General features: G+C 45.3%; 1 long non-coding RNA gene across 1 annotated transcript; it reads right to left on the bottom strand.

The window, feature by feature from the left end:
* Positions 1-10,747: 10,747 nt before the first annotated feature.
* LOC108644522 lies at positions 10,748-15,739 on the bottom strand. The gene is made up of 2 exons (XR_001923249.2): positions 15,701-15,739; positions 10,748-13,023 (listed from the first exon to the last, which is right to left on the bottom strand). It is a non-coding gene; the product is annotated as an uncharacterized LOC108644522 (long non-coding RNA).
* Between the last annotated feature and the right edge of the window lie 1,359 nt (positions 15,740-17,098).

Below are 17,098 nucleotides of genomic sequence, written 5' to 3'. Positions count from 1 at the left end.
CCTAGTCACAGCATGCATAACCCTTATCAGTGCTAAAACAAAAGCCCCTACCCCCTAGTCACAGCACACATAAACCTAATCAGTTCCAGCACAGCAGCAACCACCCCCAGTCACATGTATTGCCCCACCCGAAGCCCAGCCACGGCCCAAGTAGATAGAACTAAAAAATGGGTAGCTGCCATTATCATGCCACATAAAAAAGCCCCCAATTGCCCCCATGTACCAGTGCCAACAGCCATCATATTGCCCCCATGTATTTGTGCCAGCACCCAACATATTGCCCCCCATCTGTACTGTGCCAGAAGCCAAGCCACCCCTCATATTGCCCTCCCCAGGCCCCAGCATCTGTACCTGTGTCAGCAGCCAAGCCACCCCTCATATTGCCCCCCAGGCCCCAGCATCTGTACCTGTGTCAGCAGCCAAGCCACCCCTCATATTGCCCCCCCAGACGCCAGGCCAGCCTCTGCACCTGTGTCAGCAGCCAAGCCACCCCTCATATTGCCCCCCCAGGCCCCAGGCCAGCCTCTGCACCTGTGTCAGCAGCCAAGCCCCCCTCATATTGCCCCCCCCCCCAGGCCCCAGGCCAGCCTCTGCACCTGTGTCAGCAGCCAAGCCACCCCTCATATTGCCCCCCCAGGCCCCAGGCCAGCCTCTGCACCTGTGTCAGCAACCAAGCCCCCCTCATATTGCCCCCCCAGGCCAGCCTCTGTACCTGTGTCAGCAGCCAAGCCCCCCTCATATTGCCCCCCCAGGCCCCAGCCTCTGTACCTGTGTCAGCAGCCAAGCCCCCCTCATATTGCCCCCCCAGGCCCCAGCCTCTGTACCTGTGTCAGCAGCCAAGCCCCCCTCATATTGCCCCCCCAGGCCCCAGCCTCTGTACCTGTGTCAGCAGCCAAGCCACCCCTCATATTGCCCCCCCAGACGCCAGGCCAGCCTCTGCACCTGTGTCAGCAGCCAAGCCACCCCTCATATTGCCCCCCCAGGCCCCAGGCCAGCCTCTGCACCTGTGTCAGCAGCCAAGCCCCCCTCATATTGCCCCCCCCCCCAGGCCCCAGGCCAGCCTCTGCACCTGTGTCAGCAGCCAAGCCACCCCTCATATTGCCCCCCCAGGCCCCAGGCCAGCCTCTGCACCTGTGTCAGCAGCCAAGCCCCCCTCATATTGCCCCCCAGGCCAGCCTCTGTACCTGTGTCAGCAGCCAAGCCCCCCTCATATTGCCCCCCCAGGCCCCAGCCTCTGTACCTGTGTCAGCAGCCAAGCCCCCCTCATATTGCCCCCCCAGGCCCCAGCCTCTGTACCTGTGTCAGCAGCCAAGCCACCCCTCATATTGCCCCCCCAGGCCAGTCTCTGTACCTGTGTCAGCAGCCAAGCCCCCCTCATATTGCCCCCCATCTGTACTGTACTGTGCCAGCAGCCAAGCCACCCCTCATATTGCCCCCCATCTGTACTGTACCTGTGCCAGCAGCCAAGCCCCCCTCATATTGCCCCCCATCTGTACTGTACCTGTGTCAGCAGCCAAGCCCCCCTCATATTGCCCCCCATCTGTACTGTACCTGTGTCAGCAGCCAAGCCCCCCTCATATTGACCCCATCTGTACTGTACTGTGTCAGCAGCCAAGCCCCCCTCATATTGACCCCATCTGTACTGTACTGTGTCAGCAGCCAAGCCCCCCTCATATTGCCCCCCCCCCCCAGGCCCCAGGCCAGCCTCTGCACCTGTGTCAGCAGCCAAGCCACCCCTCATATTGCCCCCCCAGGCCCCAGGCCAGCCTCTGCACCTGTGTCAGCAGCCAAGCCCCCCTCATATTGCCCCCCCAGGCCAGCCTCTGTACCTGTGTCAGCAGCCAAGCCCCCCTCATATTGCCCCCCCAGGCCCCAGCCTCTGTACCTGTGTCAGCAGCCAAGCCCCCCTCATATTGCCCCCCCAGGCCCCAGCCTCTGTACCTGTGTCAGCAGCCAAGCCCCCCTCATATTGCCCCCCCAGGCCCCAGCCTCTGTACCTGTGTCAGCAGCCAAGCCACCCCTCATATTGCCCCCCCAGACGCCAGGCCAGCCTCTGCACCTGTGTCAGCAGCCAAGCCACCCCTCATATTGCCCCCCCAGGCCCCAGGCCAGCCTCTGCACCTGTGTCAGCAGCCAAGCCCCCCTCATATTGCCCCCCCCCCAGGCCCCAGGCCAGCCTCTGCACCTGTGTCAGCAGCCAAGCCACCCCTCATATTGCCCCCCCAGGCCCCAGGCCAGCCTCTGCACCTGTGTCAGCAGCCAAGCCCCCCTCATATTGCCCCCCCAGGCCAGCCTCTGTACCTGTGTCAGCAGCCAAGCCCCCCTCATATTGCCCCCCCAGGCCCCAGCCTCTGTACCTGTGTCAGCAGCCAAGCCCCCCTCATATTGCCCCCCCAGGCCCCAGCCTCTGTACCTGTGTCAGCAGCCAAGCCACCCCTCATATTGCTCCCCCAGGCCAGTCTCTGTACCTGTGTCAGCAGCCAAGCCCCCCTCATATTGCCCCCCATCTGTACTGTACTGTGCCAGCAGCCAAGCCACCCCTCATATTGCCCCCCATCTGTACTGTACCTGTGCCAGCAGCCAAGCCCCCCTCATATTGCCCCCCATCTGTACTGTACCTGTGTCAGCAGCCAAGCCCCCCTCATATTGCCCCCCATCTGTACTGTACCTGTGTCAGCAGCCAAGCCCCCCTCATATTGACCCCATCTGTACTGTACTGTGTCAGCAGCCAAGCCCCCCTCATATTGACCCCATCTGTACTGTACTGTGTCAGCAGCCAAGCCCCCCTCATATTGCGCCCCCAGCCAGGCCCCAGCATCTGTACCTGTGTGACTCAGCAGCAGCAGCAGTGCCTCCAAATCCCAGGTAGACAAGGCCAGCAGTCCTGCTCACTCAGCCAGCCCAACCGTCCACCGCCGCACCCAAGCGCCTTCTGCGCCTTCTGGCGCCTTGTGTTTCAATGACACGCATGCGTAGGGGGGGCGTGCCCAATACGCATGCGTGTCATACAGGAGGTCAGCGCCGCCACCGCCAGTATAGGGAGGTGAGGTACTAGTTCTGGGCGGGTATTTGGCTAGCGTGGGGGGGCGTGGTCGGCTGTGGCTGATCCGAGGGAAAAAAAAAAATATATATATATAAATAAAAAAGTAGTAAGCGGCGGTGGGCCCCCCTTAAGAGTGGGCCCTGGGCAGGTGCCCATTTTGCCCGCTTATTAAGGCGGCCCTGGGCTCAGGACTCCTGTAGCGCCAAGTATAGTGCTCCAACAAGTAGTGCCACAAGAATCAGCAAAAGTGGGCTACAAATAGATGAAGAAATTTATTGTGGGGCCAGGGTTTGGGGAAACATCCCAGCTACAAGGAAGGAGCAGCATCCACTATGCGACGATCGATTGATCAAGCCTAGCCTTCGTTCTGTATATGAAGGAGTCAGGCTAGGCTCGATCAATCGATCGTCACATAGTGGATGCTGCTCCTTCCTTCGCCGTATCCCATAGTTCAATTGACAGGAAGCCAAGTTTTAGCAGGTATTTTCTATTAACCCTTTTACTGCCAGCCGTTTTGGTCAAAGCGGAACTTGTATTGCCAGACAGTTTTTGAACATTTTGCACTGTTTCACTTTAGGGGCCTTTCCTCAGGGGGACTTTTAGTTTACCCAGGAAAACAATATATCGTTTTTTTCAGAACAACCTAAGATTTCAAAATATGGTAGAATTTTTGTGTAATTCCAATTCTGTAACAAGATATAGGCTTCTAAATGTCTAAAAATGCAAAAAAAAATCTAATTTTCCATAATATAAACACATATACTAGAAACAAAAATTATTTTATGCACAATTATACAACTGATTTGGAAAGTCCCATGTCTCCTGAACGTGCCAATACCAAATATATATAGTTTTATGGAGATTTCTCACTTGTATAGGTCAAAAACTCCCAGCAGTACACTACCAAATTTCCAAAGCACTGCTCCAGAAAGCTGCATACTTTAGATTTCAAGGACAAAAATTCCGCTAACAGAAGGTTTATCCCAGAAAATTGTAAATTTTTGGAAAGAACAGATTCTGGGGAATACAGAATAGGCACAACTGTCTGTCTACTCCAAACTATCAAGTCGCAATGTTTTCCTAAATTATTGGTTTTTATCAAAATTTGTGATTTTTTTTAAAAATCGCTTCAAAGCTTCCAGTCTATAGTATCTTATCTCTTACAGGTCATAAAGTAACCAAATAAAACACCCTAAATATGAACGCCAGGGGTCCACTGAACAGTTTGATGCCCAATATGTATAGGTTTATTTAAGTATGTGGCATGTAGGGGCCCCAATGTGAACATACCCCCATATGATCAATCATTTCTGTTATTTCAGCTATCATTATATGTGGGATAAAGCTAGTAAAAAGTACGCTCACCCCAGAAAGTCATATATTTTTGGAAAGTACGCATTCCCCCGAATCTAAAATGGGTACCCGTGTCTTTCTACTCCAAAGTACCAAGCCGCACAGCTTTTCTAAATTTAGCAATTTTGATGACATTTCCAAAAATCCCCTCAAAGCTTCCACTTTGCAGCATCTTATCTCCCACATAGCATTAGGTACCAAGATAAAACACCCTGAATTTGAACACCAGGGGTCCACTGAATAGTTTGATGCCCAATATGTATAGGTTTACCTAAGTATGTGGCATGTAGGGGCCCCAATGGGAACATACCCCCATATGATCTATCATTTCAGCTCCTGCAAAATCAACACATTTACATCCTTTATGTGGGATAATGCTACAAAAAAGTACACTCACCCCAGAAAGCCATATATTTTTGGAAAATCCTTGATGTTTTTGTTTTTTGCATCTAAGACCTGAGTGTGCGGCATATTCTTTCTAGTTTTGTATGCTTACTTTTTACTGCACCCAGGCAAATTATTACATAGTAACATAGTAAGTTGGGTTGAAAAAAGACATACATCCATCACGTTCAACCATAATGCCTATATATAACCTGCCTAACTACTAGTTGATCCAGAGGAAGGCAAAATACCCCATCTGAAGCCTCTCTAATTTGCCCCAGAGGGGAAAAAATTCCTTCCTGACTCCAAGATGGCAATCGGACCCGTCCTTGGGGCAACTTGTACTAAGAGCTCTCTCCCATACCCCTGTATTCCCTCACTTGCTAAGAATCCATCCAGCCCCTTCTTAAAGCTATATAATGTATCAGCCAGCACGACTGATCCGGGGAAGGAATTCCACAACTTCACAGCTCTCACAGTAAAAAAATCCTTACTTATTTTTACATCCCAGGTGCATGACCTTACATTTATCTTACTACTTCGTTATACGTGAGTGCCTGCTTTGACCTGTTCCTATATATATGTGTATATATGCATGTTTTTTCAAAAACCACACACAATAAAGTTCACAATAAAGAGGGAATGTTAAATATGTTGTGGCATTTTGAACAAAAACAAACCATATACACACATATATACACATCTATTTGGAAAAACATATGCATAAATAAGTTTAAAGCAGGGGGGAAGCAGCAGGGAGCGGCCCATAGTATGAGTCATTTGGGGAAGGGCCACGAATGTTTTAGGTGGCCCTGGCTAACAATGTCTGTGTGTCCTTTGTATTGATGTGAGGGTTCACAGGGGGAGGGGCCATTGGGGGCGTGGGAGGAGGGGGGCCACAAAAATGTTGTTGTGAGGGGCCCCGTTATTTATGATGGTGGCCTGTAGTGTATGAATGTATATATATATATATAAATATATATGTATAATATATTTAAATAACATCTTGCAATACTATCTCACAGAACTTCAGCTGGATGTAGCGCCTCATCCAGAGGCCCAACCCCAGGCACACCGGGCTGCAGAGGCTCTCCAGGCCCCACAGGCCCCCGAGGCACCCGAGGCACCCGAGGCCCCCGAGCCACCCGAGGCCCCGAGGCAACATAGGCGGAGGGTGACTTTTTTGTTTGGGGAGGCTAAAGATGGGCCATACAGAGTCTGACCTATAGCTAATGTGAGACTTAGTGGATTTGCTGCTGGTGTAAAAAATGAACCTCCCAACTACCTCTGGGTAGGGTTTTTTTTACCCTAAAATGCTTAGGATGTAAAAGTATTCATACGTGCACTTCTGTGAGGGGTTCTCCATCCATTTGTGTTTAGGATCAGTTAGCTTAAAGGGGTAGGTCACCTTTAAATTAACTTTTAATATAATGTAGACATTGATATTCTGAGACAATTTGCAATTGGTCCTCTTTTATTTTTAATGGTTTTTCAGTTATTTAGCTTTTTGTTCAGCAGCTCTCCGTTTGGTAGTGGTGGTTTAAACAAGAGATTGAAATATGAATAGTTAAGGGGCCTGCATGGAAAAATAAGTAACAAAAAATTACAATAATAATAAAATTGTAGCCTCACAAAGCAATACTTTTTGGCTGCCAGAGTCAGTGACCCCCATTTGAAAGCTGGAAAGAGGCAGAAAAGAAAGGCAAATTTCTTAAGAACTATAAAAAAATAAATTAGGAAGACCAATTGCAAAGTTGCTAGGAATACGCCATTCTATAACATACTAAACGTTAACTTAAAAGTGAACCTCCCCTTTATATGTGTTTAAGTTAGTTTTCTAGAGAGAGAGGCAGTGGGTACTGACATCCCAGGCACATTATATACAGTGAGACACAGTCTGTATTTACAAAACCAGCATTTTACATGCCATGAGAAGCAGTGGGTACGGATGGCAGATATTCAAGCCCTGGCAATATAACACTGGCACCAATACACAACATTGGCCCCACTGTAACTAGAAATGAACAAAACAATGACAAAAGTAAAAAAACAAAATAGTAATTGCAAAAAACAACAAATATATAAAAGTACAATGAGTTAACTTACCATTCATATGTTAGGGTAGGGGATAGGGATATAATAAATGTCAGATCAGGCAAAAAAAACCTATTTAATTTCAACTAGTGATTCAGCCTTTAGAACTGTATAGTACCTGTGTATAGTGCCTGTGTATAGTGCCTGTGTATAGTGCCTGCGTATAGTACCTGCGTATAGTACCTGCGTATAGCACCTGCGTATAGCACCTGCGTATAGTATCCTTGTATAGTACCTGTGTATAGCACCTGTGGGAGTAGGATGAAATCTGCAGCAAAAGTTGAGAGTTGGTTCTCAGGTAAAGGTCACAGTCTGTAGATTATTCCTTTCAGTCTTCATTTATGCACTGCCTTCAGTTTGCAAAATCTCCCGATCCCTGTGCACATCTGTGCTTTGATTGGTCAATTTTACTGTCTGTCAAGAAAGCTGTGCTCTGATTGGAGAATCCACAAGAAGACAGATCCAGTCGGAGCACAGCAGAATCGGCTTGCTGGAACAGATGATTTCCAGGACAGTGTAGAAACGGAGTGAGGTTTTTTTTTTATTTGTTTTGTTTTTTTAAGGTGCCAAGACGGTTTGAAAAATCCGCCTATGCGAGGCAAGTTCTGCTCCCCTGGCCGAAGACTGGGTTGAGGCAAGTCCTCCGACCGAATAAGTGGGGACCCAGACATCACTATCCAGCTTAGACCTCACTCTTCGGTCCATACAAGAGGACCATGAAGGCCCAGTTGGCCAGAGTGGAGCAGAAAGTGGACTCATTTATGGGCAGAAAGCCCTAAGTTTTTATTTTTTTATATTAAAAATTTTACTAATTTTATTGTAAAAATAAAAGTTGTTTTATTTTTGTACTTTTGAACTGAGTAATGTCTAATTATTTGTCCTTCCTTGATATGGTATTCTATACTTTCATGTAGTTTCTCCTCCACTCTTACATTTAGCAGTAAATGTTTGCAAATATTCTGCCAACAATTTTGTCTTTAGCCCATTTTGCTGAATAGTAAAACTTGTGTTAATTAGTACGTAGCGTATTTTCTGGCGAGTGTGATAACTGCCAATCCAATGTTTTGTTGCCAGAATAATTGCAATATTATATTTGTTCCCGTTTAATAAAGTGCCCATAACATATTTGCCATTTATTCTGTGTCTAAAATCTCCCACTTAATTTAAGCCACTTTAGCAAATGGACCCCTAAGTATTTGGCTAAATATTCTTAAATGCCCCTCCCCCCCCATTTTATTATCTCTAGCACTTCTTTTTTTTTTCTTACTTATATTTTTATTGGTTTTTTGGGTTTTTTTTGGCAAATAAACATTTATACAGCACCTCTCTAGCACTCTGTGCTCTCCCAGGGCAAAATGTCGCCAGTTTTATGCTGCCGATTGTCGCGTGCGTAATGTCACGACAATGAGCGCTTGCGATAAATAGCGTGCATGCGAAAAATACCGCGCACGTTATTTATCGCGACAAAACTATCGCATGCAGTACCGCACGTAAAATAGCGTGAGTGTGTTAATAGTGAATCGTGCGTTAAGTCACGAAAATTTAGAAGCGATAAAAATTTTTACGCACGCTATAAATAGCACACGTTAAAACGCACTTTAGTGAATCGGCCCCATTGTTTCAAAGCAAGTAGGCAATAATGTAGGGCTGTCCTTATTGATAGTACAGGGAGTTAGGGAAAGTCCTGGGGGGAAAGTGGATTACCAAACAATGGTGCTGCTGGGAGAGCTGGTGAGAAAAGTTTGGCTGAATATTTACATTTGTCCCACGTTGCTATAGTGTGGGCCAAGAACGGGTCCAGATATTCAGGGCGTTTTAAAAGGGGAGACCATAGTAATGCGCATGGAGAGATCAGGTGCAGCTGGTGTTTTAATATAGTAACCCACTTAGGAAGCGTGGGCGCATACATATGGATTATTGGTACCAGCTGTGCCGCCCTGTAGTAACTTTGTAGATGTGGAACGCCTAAACCCCCCTGGCATTTAGATCTATACATAGTTTGTCGGGTTATTCTAGGATGTTTATCCGCCCAAATAAATTGAAATATTTTCCTCTGTATGTTACTATGGTGTTGATCGGGAATGGACATTGGTAATGTTCTAAATAAATATAGTATCTTAGGTAAAAGTGTCATCTTAAAAGCATGGATTCTTCCAAACCAGGATAGGTCCATTTTGGACCATGATTGTAAATTCTCTCCCGCCATTTTCCATAACTGAGGATAATTATGGTAGTATAACGTAGATATATGTCTTGGAATATTAACCCCCAAGTAGTGGATGGTTGAATTTTGCCATCTGAAATCAAAATTCAATTTCAGTAGCTTGACAGTGTGTTCTGGTAAGGTAATATTTAAGGCTTCTGATTTGCTATGGTTTATGGTTAGACCTGAGATGTTCCCAAAAGCGTCCAGGAGATGGATCAGATTGGGTAATGAAGTTAATGGTTTGGTTATAGTCATTATTAAAATATCATCTGCGTAGAGGCATTGTTTGTGGATTAATTGTCCTATTTGGGGGCCTGTAATATTTTTATCTTGCCTGATAAGTTCAGCTAAGGGTTCAATTGCCAGAATAAACAAAAAAGGAGGTAGGGGGCATCCTTGTCTAGTTCCTCTCACTAATAGTGATTGGATTCCCTCGGTATGAGCCCCATTTTGGGATAGCCATAGGGGAATGGTATAAAGTTTTTAGGATTGCAATGAAGTAAGGTCCAATGCCCCATTTTTCTAATATAAAGTACAGATAATCCCATGAAATGAAATCAAAAGCTTTATGAATGTCAATTGATAATAACATCCCTTGTTGTTTTGTAACGTATAGGTTATGTATAAGTTGTAGAGTTCTTCTAATGTTATCTGTGGCTTGTCTATTAAGAATAAAGCCTGTTTGATCTAGATCGATCAGGCCTGGAAGAAATTTATTAAGGTGTTCTGCCAAGATTTTGGTTAGTAACTTAATATCGATATTCATTACCGATATTGGCCTATAATTTGCACATTCCAAGTGATCCTTTCGGGGTTTTGGGATAAAGGATAGTTGTGCCTTTAAAGATTCCTTATTCCATTTTTCCCCTGATCTGATTGCGTTAAACATATTTGTTAGGTGTGGAGTCAGGAGAGCGCCTAGTTTTTTATAATAAAGACCTGAAAAACCATCAGGACCTGGAGATTTAGCTACTTTTAAATCTTTAATTGCTTTAGTTACTTCTTCTGCTGTAATATAGGCATCTAATGACTCTGATTGTAATGTAGATAGTGTGGGGAGCTGTAATGTAGAAAAAAGCTTATTAGCGATTGATGAGGGGAATGGTTTGGTTCTAGAGTATAGTGCAGAATAGTATGTAGAGAATTCGTCAAGTATTTTTTGGGGATTACTTGTTAGGTCGCCTGTTTTCGTGCGGATGGTAGCTGGTGGTGGAGTATGGTAAGCCGGTTGATTCAGTTTCCGAGCTAAGAGTGTTCCTATCTTAAAAAGAAAAAGCAAACCACATAAACAATTAAAAAGTTAGAACAACAACTCCATGATACAACAAGACAAGACCAAATTTCACCTTCCCCAACTCTAAAAGCTACTATAAGCCGCTTACGAACCGATTTAGATTTTTTGCTATCTCAAGCAACTGAGAAGCAATTACAATGGACTAAACAAAGATTTTATACCCAAAATTAATTTGGGTATAAAATCTTTGTTTAGTCTATTGTAATTGCTTCTCAGTTGCTTGAGATAGCAAAAAATCTAAATCGGTTCGTAAGCGGCTTATAGTAGTAGCTTTTCGAGTTGGGGAAGGTGAAATTTGGTCTTGTCTTGTTGTATCATGGAGTTGTTGTTCTAACTTTTTAATTGTTTATGTGGTTTGCTTTTTCTTAATGGAAGATATTTTTATGATTTCTCCCCTTATTACTGTCTTGTGGGCTTCCCAAAGTGTGATTGGAGAGGAGACTGAGCCTTGATTTTCTATGAAGTAGTTTTCTACTGCTTGTTTTATCGGGGGAAAGGTAGATTTAATTTTCAGTAGAGAGTCATTTAATCGCCAATTAAATTCAATTGGTCTCTGCCATAAGCTAGTAAGTGTAAGGGTAGTGGGGGAGAGATCTGACCACGGGGTGGTCAGGATGTGGGCATGGTGGGCATTGGGAATTAGTATTTGTGACACAAATATGTGATCAATCCGTGAATATGTACTATGTGGATTTGAAAAGTATGTATATTCTCTTACGTGTGGGTGGAATTCCCTCCAAGAATCGATTAAATTAAGGCGTAACAGCATTTTCTTCAGTCGGGAGGGAGACTCTCTTGTTGTTTACGGGTGTAAGATGTTAGGGTGTGATTTGTCCCAATAGATGTCTAGCGCAGTGTTGGTATCTCCAGCTAGAATGATGGGGCCTAAGTGTTAGTCAGTTATTTTCTGCAGGAGTTGTTCAAAAAAAGTATTCTGTTGAGTGTTAGGGGTATAGTAAGTAACTAAAGTGATCGGGGAATCAAACAATTCTCCTATCAGAATAAGATATCGACCATGATCATCTCGGATTTGCTGGGATATTATCAGAGGTAGGTTTTTTCGAAAAGCTATAAGAACTCCTTTAGTTTTGTTGGGGCCGGAAGAACAGTAAAAAACAGGAAAATGGCGAGAGAGATATTTAGGGGTGGATGATTGGGAAAAGTGTGTCTCTTGAACACAGACTATGTCTGCGTGAGTAGATATAATAGATAAATGCCTTACTACGTTTGTGGGGTGAATTGAAACCTTGCACATTATGTGATATTACCTTTAAGTGTGTAGCCATGTCGAGAAAGGTAAAAGCTGATAGTGTAGTATACTCACAACCTTTAGTATCACAGGGACCGTTTCAGACCCCCACAGATGCTGAACCAAAATGGAAGAATCCTCTCTTAGGCATGCATCTAGCTCAACCGTCATTAGGATAAGAGAAGTTGAAAAACTATTAACATCTAGAACATGAAAAAATACAATTAGCATAAGAAACCATAACATCATGTATAATGCAAGGGTGTAAACTCGGTTTTACTTCTGTTAAGATCGACAAGTCGGTCATACGAAATGCGTGACTCAAAGACCGTATTGGGGGGGTCGCCTAAACACAACCAGGCACTTAAAGTTGCTTAATCATTATATAGAAAATAGTGTGGGGAAGCCCCTGGCCATCCAGGGTAACAGATGCTTTTATAGAAGTATAGTCTGGCGTTCAATCTGGTTTTGGTGATTGGCCAAGAGGAGGTGAGGCAATTGTTGTCTTCCGGCGTGTCCATAATGGGGTAAGAGCAGGTGATCCAGATAAACTTTGTGACGGAATAGGAGATGATTGATCCCGAGGGACAAGTTGTATTCTCTGTAAAATTTCCCATGTTTCATTATAAGAAGTTGAGGAGTATTGTCTGCCTTTGTATGTAAATAGTAGGTGGAAAGGGAACCCCCAACGGTAGCGGATGTCTGCCTGTTGTAAGATCGTTAGGACTGGTTTGAGGGTTCGTCTCCTCTGTATGGTTTGGGGAGCGAGGTCCGTAAAAATTTGTATTGAGTGGTCTTGGTAAGTTATCTGACCTGCTTCTCTAGAGGCTCGCAGCAGTAGTTCTTTTGTCTGAAAAAAATGTAGTTTCGCTATTATGTCTCTTGGAAGTCCAGATTGTAGTGGTTTGCCCAGGGATCTATGAACCCTATCCATTTCCAGTCGTGGGATAGGAATGTCTGGAGCAAGAAATTGGAATAGTTCCGTAATATCCTTATCTAAATTTTTGTACGTTTCTGGAAGGCCTCATATCCTTAGGTTTGATCTCCGGGACCTATTTTCCAGGTCTTCCAGCTTTTCTGTGAGGTCGGATACTTGCGTAGTAAGTTTATGAATTTCTGACTCGTGTCCGTCCAGTACAGTAATTGCGTCATCCATTTTGTTCTCCAATGCATCTGTTCTCTGTCCCAATTCTTTTATTTCTCTAGATATTGATCTCATAATTTTCTCTGATGTCTTTTCCAGTTCAGAGCGAAGTAAGGTGTGAAATTGGTGTATCAAATCCGGATCTTTGTGGGTTGATAAAGGTGGAGGGTTTTGGGATGTTCCCTCCTGTTGGTTTTGTTGCATAGGTTCGATATCAGAGGCCATTTCTATTTCCTCAGTTGGTTGCTGGTTTGGCCTGGAAAGGAAAGAATCCAGTTGATCTGTTGGTTTCGGTGTCTTATTGCGCGGACCGTGCTGGGCTTTGGGTAATTTGCCCATGTAGTCAGTATAAAGTTAGTGACATTAAAGTCTCTCACAGGTGATATCACAGAAATATAAGTCACGTTCCGGGATCACCCCTGAGGTTAATCCTCCCCAATATAGGAATAAAGAAGTATTGTGCTTATCAAAGTTTGTAATAGCTTATTATTGTAAGCTATAATAGTGGGTTACTTATCTGTATTGTAAGAGACCAGTAGACTGTTTTCCCGCCGTAATGATTCAATGTAGGATTCACCTGTATCAAAGGGGCTTATGATTTTAGAAAAATAATTATTGAAAACCTGGTTTACACAGTGCCAGGTGCCTCCAGGTCGTAAAAGAGCCTGTATTGTTTGGGTTTAAGTTCGAGTGAGGGGGCCCCAGGGTAGGGATCTGTTAGCTGCACCTTCCCGCCCTTACCTCACTTTCCAGCTGTTTGTGGAGCGCTGCCTGTGTGATTTGAAGCTTTGTCCGATTATAATAGCTCCTCTGTTACTGTACTCAAGGCGCCTCTGATCGCTGGTGTTGCATTCCACAAGGGCCCTGTCAGTACTCCCGCGTGTCTGTTATGTGCTAGGCCCAAACTGCGCACTTGCTCCCATACATGTTGCGCGATGGGCAAGCCGCCGAGAGTCAATCAAATTTGTTATCCGCTAGTGCGGGGATCTTTGGGGAGCTGGATGCGCCGGGTAAGAAGGCTTTAAACTCTGTGATGGCCGGGTTTCCCGCTGCTGTGGTGCCTGGCTGGAGCGGAGCTCTGCTATGGAGCGGCCATTTTAGATGCTGCGCCCTGCCGCATTTATCTCACACAATTTCTTGCGTACAAAGGCAAATCACCCCAAATAGGAACACCTAAGGTCTACTGAACAGTTTGATGCCCAATATGCATAGATATACCAAAGTCTGCGGTAAGTACTGACCCCCCTGACAGCGTATTATGTGCAGTAACCCCCCTAACTATACAGAGACCCCCAGAAAACCATATATTTTTGGAAAGTACACATTCTCATGAATTCAAAATAGGTAAAGTTATTTGCATACACCAAAGTAACACCTGGCAAAGCTATGCTAAAAACAGATTAGGAACACTTATACAGGGATAAAATGCGATAAAACCACAAAAATTGTGCAAATCAGTGAAACAACAAAATAAGTCACATGACAGTGTAATTAGTGGTCAGAATATCTGATCCAATAGTCACGCTGTCAAAATAAACAGTTTTTAGGTAAAAGAAACTAAAAACAAAGTGGTAAAATGAAAAACAAAAAATAAACAAAGTGTTTGTGTATACATGTGTGTACATGTGTAAAAGTTGTGTGACAGTGTGTAAGTGTGTATATGAGTGTAAATAAGTGTATAAAAGTGTGAAAAATTAAAAAAAACAAACTGCTAAATTGTGTGCTGTAAGTGTGTGTAAATGTATGTAAGTGTGTATAAATGTATGTAAGTGTGTAAATGCAAAAAAAAAAAACCCAACACCTTACCTGTCCTCCAGGCTGCAGTGGGCGGCGGCATTGGGGGGAATAGGACGCAGCAGACACAATGCGATCGCGTCTGCTGCTTCCAGGATGGTCCTACGACGATCGCGTCGCAGGACCCACATGACAGCCCCCCTGGATCGTTGCCCGGGGGGGCTGTCATCGCTAGAAACTCGCTAGGGACACGTTGTTGGCATTTAAGCCCTTTTTCTGCCATGACGTATCCCATACGTCGTTGGCAGTAAAAAAGTTAACGCATTTGGGGGTGTGGCATTTGGGGGTGTGGCCGATGTAGAGAGACGTGCCTGCTTTAAGCTCTGTTACAGTCGATCCGATACAGACGGATTTACCGCAACCACACAAACAAAACTCGGCTCCCAGAATGGCTGACTCTACCACGGTGATGGGTGGCCACAAAAAAACAAGCGAAGCAGCAGCTAACAAATTGGAAAAATTTGTCCGACAACAAAATCAAGATGGCGGCCGTGCACACAGGCCTTCCACTCCACCAGCGCCAAACCTTACCAACTCTCAGCCAGCAGACCAAGCAACACCAGAACCCACTGTCAGGGAAGCGCCACTCACAGACGCGCCTGACACCGGGACGGGGAACAAGGGTGTTACACTCAGTCACCTTTCACACAGGTTAGACTAACATCAAGCACCCCCAAACAAACCACCGCCCCAAATACAACTATTCACTGCCACCATCTATCATTAACAGGCGATAGAAATCTAATTACACAAATGTATCATACACAAACTTTCTTACTGCAGTTAGGGTTAGTTCTAACTAATTTAACAGCACACTAGCAGCCACAGGGTTAAAGTTACAGTCAAACCCACCCCCCTGCTAGCAGCCCACTAGTTAATTAGCATATACACAGAATCTGCCCTCTACCCAATACACATGCACACACCAAACAGTTAATACACCTCTAGGCCTGAGCAGTCATACGAGGTACGTGGGAATCGATATAGAGCCAAAGGACTAAACTTATTAAATTTTATATTTAATATTACCAGGGTAAACAGTGCAGTTTTAAAAAGATGTTACAAAAGAGAAACATACATGCAAAACAGTCAATAAAATAAACGGGGATAAAAACACAGAGAAAACCCTAGTACATTACCGAGTGATCTGTTGTGCCCTCTGAGGCAAGAGGTTGAAGGTCCTGAGCCCATCCCCCAACATAAGTTGCATAAGTTGAGGCCTCCAGAATGAGCTAAAGAATACCTGGGCATGCATGCTTTTATTCCCCGCTGGGCCCCTCCCTCATTACCGTATGCATGAGGAGGGAGTGCCCAGGAACTGGTCACATGACCCCTCCCCTGTAGAGAGCTATACTTATAGAGCCAGTTTCTTTTCATATAATATTGGTACTTGCCAGTACTCAATATTATTATGAAAGTAGGGAATTGTTTTAACCTATATGTGGGCGATCAAAATGATACCAAACACGGGGGGTGTCTCATGTCCCAGTCCCCCAGAACCCATTTCTCCTAACTGGCGGGTATAGGCCGCCCCTGTTTGGTATCATTGGGAAACCTGGGGCCTCCTCATAAATCCTATGTGATTTATTAGGATGTGGACCTTAAAGCAGCGGAGATATAGATCCATTTCTATAATCCATATTTTCTGTATGCTGTCCCCCCCTGCTGTTCCTTGGCCCACACTTTGCCTCTCTTTGATCAACAGATCAAAGACCCCAGCTTCCTGCCCCAACGGGCTGGTCCCGCATTGTCTGATGAAGTTGACACCTTCCTGCAGTCCTGGGTTGCATATTTAATTAAGAGTCTCTGTGGGAGCCCGAAACCAGATGTTGATAGTGTGTATTGGGTTAATTAGGGGTGTCTGGTGGACACAACGCAAATGCTGCCATTTTACCTTGTTACAATGCCCGGGCAATATGGCCTGGCATGACACCCACCCTTCAAGAACTGCTGCAGGCAATTCGGGACACCAGGACCGCAGTAGAAGTAAAAATAGATACTAGGGTGGAGGAGGTGAAAATTGATCTAGCATTACTGCGTCAGGATCTGCAAAAGCTGCGGGAACGGACAGCCGAAACCGAAAGGCGAATCTCCGATATGGAAGACGCCACAAGGTCAGTTCCCCAGGCAATCGCTGAACTCCAAAACCAGCTTAAACAAAGTAAAGCCAGAGCAGATGATTTGGAGGGAAGGCAGAGGCGCAACAACATCCATATAATCGGAATACCAGAAGGCCAGGAAGGCTCCACACCGGAACTATTCCTCGAGAAACTTATCAAAGATCATATTGGAACGGGGTATCTATCACAGGTGTTTATTGTGGAAAGGGCCCATAGAATCCCAGCGCGGCAGCCCCCACCCGGTACCCCGCCACGCACAATGATTGCAAAAATCCTTAACTTCAGAGATGGCGACACAATCCTAAGGCAGATGTGTATTAAGGGCGACCTGCTGCTGGGAGACGCAAACATTTTATTCTATCCTGACTACACAATAGAAGTCCAAAAGCAAAGAGCCAAATTTGCAGAAGTGAGGAA

Source organism: Xenopus tropicalis, chromosome 10, assembly GCF_000004195.4.
Source record: "Xenopus tropicalis strain Nigerian chromosome 10, UCB_Xtro_10.0, whole genome shotgun sequence".
In the NCBI taxonomy this organism is placed as follows: Eukaryota; Metazoa; Chordata; class Amphibia; order Anura; family Pipidae; genus Xenopus; species Xenopus tropicalis.
Note: the sequence above shows the minus strand (reverse complement) of the source record. Positions and strands in the feature narration are given on the sequence as shown.